Source organism: Peromyscus californicus, unplaced genomic scaffold, assembly GCF_007827085.1.
Source record: "Peromyscus californicus insignis strain IS unplaced genomic scaffold, ASM782708v3 Scaffold_3__1_contigs__length_106647218, whole genome shotgun sequence".
NCBI lineage: Eukaryota > Metazoa > Chordata > Mammalia > Rodentia > Cricetidae > Peromyscus > Peromyscus californicus.
In genome coordinates, this window is record NW_026294551.1 from 54,426,520 (window position 1) to 54,430,879 (window position 4,360).

Genomic DNA, 4,360 nt, shown 5'->3' on the forward strand with positions numbered 1-4,360 from the left:
TGAACTGTCCAGTGCAGACAGCCCTGGAGAGACAAAAAATAGCTTGATGATTGCCTAGGGGTGGAGTGGTCAGTGAACAGGAAGTTCACTAACTAATGGGTATTCGATTTCTTTGGGGGTGTTGAAAATGTTCAAACTTGATTGTAGTCATGGTTAAATGATTTTAAGTATATTAAAATACACTGAGGGGTGTGTGTGTGTGTGTGTGTGTGTGTGTGTGTGTGTGTGTGTGTGTTACTGGGCCTTGTGTACTCTAGGCTAGTGATCTATCCTTGAGCTCACTTGCTTATTCACTCTCTACTCTCCCACCCCTCTGAGATAGGATTTCACTAAGTTCCCAGACCTTGAACTCCCTCTGTGACCAAAGAAGGTCTCGTGTTGTCAGGCCTGCCTGACTTTGAGTTGGAAATTTTAAATGGGTGAGTTATAGGATATGTGAGATACATCTCCATAAAAACTCTTACAAAAATTATAAATTTTGGGTGGGGGTGTGGTTCAGTTGGTAGAGTGCTTACCTAGCAGGTACCTAGCATGTCCTGGGTTCCATTCCCAGGACTGCATGAAATGAGGCGCATCTGAATTCCCAGCACTTAGGAGATGGAGGCAGGAGGATCCAAACTTCACAGTGGCCCTCAGTTACATAGTGAGGTTGAGGCCAGCATGGGTACGAAAGATACATAAGACTTTTTTCTTTTCATTTACGATAAGCAGACAAAGAAGCCCTGGTTGGCCTGGATCTCATCGTGTAAACCAGGTTGGCCTAAAATCCATAGAGATGTGCCTGCCTCTGCCTCCTAAATACTGGGATTAAAGGCCTGTGCCACCATGCCCAGCAAAAAGGCATTTTGTTCTGTATTTCAGAGTGATGTTACAAAGTATGCTGTTCTTTCTCCAGTGAGTGTATACATACAATATGGTTGCACTCAAAGCCAACTAAGGATTAGGGGGTCCAGATGGCAAGGCAGTTACACTTGATCATGAAAAACAATCTTACAAGGATAGTCCAGAAACTCCCCAAGTCTTACAAACGAGGTGGACGATGCAATCTGAGATGAGAATGTTCCAGAAAGCCCTCAAATTTAAGTACTGTGGTATCAGTCACAGGCACATGCCTATAACCCCAATAAGAGGGAGGCCAAGCCTAGGGCTACAGAGCAAGCTCCTGTCTCAAGATGCTTTGGCATTTTTTTGTCTGATTTTCTTTATTTTTCTGTTTTTTGTTGGTTTTCTTTTTGGAGGGGAGAGAGAAGAAAGAGGGAGAGAGAGAACATGAAGTTAGCTGATCAAAATATATTGTATGAAAAACTTTAGATAAACCTAAAAAAAAAAAACCCAAAAATAACAGACTAACCGGGTAAAGGAATAAAGTGTCCACAGTGCAATAGATGAATGAAACCAAGTCCATCTGTCTGAAACAAAGATGAGTATCTAGAGGAAGTCAAAATATGTGAAAGAGAGTAAGACCCATTAGTCAATAAATGGTCTAGGTTGACAACTAACAGATCATTAGGAGGGAAAACAAGTGTGGACTGTACCTCACATCTTCTGCTACTAAAAATTCCTGACTGAAAATGCTGAAGAGCAGAATTAAACTGGAATGAGCGAAGTCTGGAAGCAAAAGGAGGAAATGTGTGTATGAGGTTGGAATGGCGGCTCACACCAAAATCAGAAACTATGAAGGGAAAGATTGATTTGAATATGTGTGTGTTAAAATCACCATAAACATTACATTAGAATGCAGATAATGTTCTGTGGCAAAGTCTTCACCGTACATAACAAAGGGTTCCAACCTTTATAGATAGCGTATTTGACATGAAATTCAAAATAAAAATGAACAAATATGTAGACAGTTCATCCTGGATGTTCAAGTAGTCAATAAGTATGGGAAAATTTAGAGATGTTTAATGCTAAAAAGAAAATGTGAAACAGAACAATGGATGTAAACTTCCACCTGACAATAGCTAATGAAAACAGAAATGTTATTATGCTGAGTTTCCAAACATTTGGGATCTGAAGCTTCCCAGTAGTCACAAGAAGCATAACTTTGGATTGCATATGTAAACACAGTTAGTATCTACAGCCCTGAGTTCAGTAACTCCACTTTTAGGGACTTCTGTGAATTCTTGAATGCACACGAACTTTTAAAAATGGTTATTTATCATTGTTTTAAGTATTGATTTTATTTCTTTTTTTCCCCAGGTTTTAAAACTGTATTTGCATATTAAAAAATTGTGCATTCCAATAATTAAAATCATTTGAACAAAAAAAAAATGGCACTCTGATTAAACTGCATTTTACATCCTGCAGGACACTTTGGACCACCTTGAATTTGACTCTGTATTTCACCACCTCTCACCCAGCTTTTTCCTTCACCAACAAAAAACATACAAGTTCTTTTCCCTCCCTGCCAGCCAGACCGACAGATGGGTGGGAGAGGCAGGGGAGGCCTTCCTGGTCAGTAGTTCTGATTCTTTGATGTGAAAGGGGCAGCACAGTCATATAAACTTGATCCAACCTCTTTGCATCTTACGAAGTTAAACAGTTAAAAGTAAAATAAGAAGGCAATGCTTGTGGAATGTACAGTGCATATTGGCGGCTCTCGCCTCATTATGATTCGCCAGCTTGCTTCTCCTGTTCAATCGTTCTTTCGAAGGCAGAGGATTTTTCTCTTGCATTTCTGTCTTCTTCAATTTCGACTTATCGAATTTCTCGATCTCAGCTATATCCGGTTTGTCAGACATGGTTGCCGGAAGGAGCCGAGCAAAGTGTTCGAACAAGGAGAGTCCGATCTGCTCAGAGGCGGCTGCGGATTGTCCTTGATTTTATTTCTAATTGTGAGTGTGTGTGTGTGTGTGTGTGAGTGTGTGTGTGTGTGTGTGTGTGTGTGTGTGTGTGTGTGTGCTCATGAGAACAGTTGCCCTCGGAAGACAAAAGTGGGTGTAAGCTCTCCTGAAGCTAGAGTTACAGGCAGTCGGGAGCCACCTGAGGCAGGAGCTGAGCTCCACTACTTGGAAAGAGCAGAGAACATTCTTAACCACGGAGCCATGGCTCCGGCTTCAAGAACCTAATCACCAGCGTCGTTATTATTGTAAGGTGTGTGCAAACTGTAAAGAACATCACTGCTTAAAATTGAGGTTACGACAGACATGGTGGTGTACTTCTGTAATCCCAGCACTTGGGAGGCAGAGGCAGGTGGATCTCTATAAATTTGAGGCCAGCCTGATCTTCATAGAGAGTTCCAGGACAGCCGGAGCGACATAACATTTCTCTGTTTTATTTATTTACTTATTTATTTATTTATATTTAAATAAACAAATATATTTAAATAAATAAATATTTATGTTGCGTTTCAAAACATTGTTAATCTATAGAATTGTAGAACATTATGAAAATATAGTTAATAAAGATAAAAATAACTGTAGTTTCAAGACAGCGTATAGACTAGAAAAAAGCTGAGTGAGGAGCACTTGTGGAGCATGCCCAGCACAATTGCCTCCCCCTCTTGAAAAAAAGACAGCATATGCCTTTCTAACCTAGAAACTCTGTCTTTCTTTATAGAAATTTTATGAGGTTCTTTGTTTAGTGTTATTTATTTATTTTATGTGCATGATTATTTTGCCTGAGTGTATGTATATGCTCCACATACATGCCAGGTTCCTGTGGAGGTCAGAAGAGAGTATTGGATTCCCTCTGTAGTTGAAGATAGTTGTGAACCACTGTGTGAGTGCTGGGAACTGAACATGTGTCCTCAGCAAGAGCAGCAAGTGCTCTTAACTGCTGAGCCATCTCTCCAGCCCCTAACCTAGAAATTCAGTTTCTAGGAATCAGTTTTAAAAACTTCTAACAGAAGTGTGTGTGCACACATATACGTATGCACACGCACATACACACACAGGTTTGTGCTTAAAATGGCAGACATTTACTGATAAAAGAAACAGTCCCTTCAATCTTATATTTTTTCTTTAAGGGAGGGTCTCTATATAGCCCTGGTTGTCCTGGAATTGTCTGTGTAGATCAGGCTGGCCTTGAACTCACAGAGATCCTCCTGAGTGCTAGGATTAAAGGTGTGCAACATATCACCCGGCCTTCCTTCAGTCTTAGTAAGGAATATACCAGGTAAAATGTAACGGTCAACAGTTGAAAAGAAAAGACAAAGTGTAATTTAAGAAAGGGTAGTTCTGCTCAATGACCAGTATAAAGTGCAGGCTAGCCTGAAAACAAAACAGGCAGACGAACCAAACCAAACCAAACCAACCAAACAAACAAAAAGCCATGAAGGGAAGAGGAAAAAATAAACTGACAAAGTGTTAGTTGCAGTTTATAAGTGGTCTGGTTTCATTCTGTCGCTGTGACAAAAACC

The 4,360-nt window shown here is 40.3% G+C and overlaps 1 pseudogene; it reads right to left on the minus strand.

Annotated features, from left to right (window-relative positions):
• Nucleotides 1–2,387: 2,387 nt before the first annotated feature.
• Nucleotides 2,388–2,788, minus strand: LOC128122305 (thymosin beta-4-like; annotated as a pseudogene).
• Nucleotides 2,789–4,360: the final 1,572 nt, after the last annotated feature.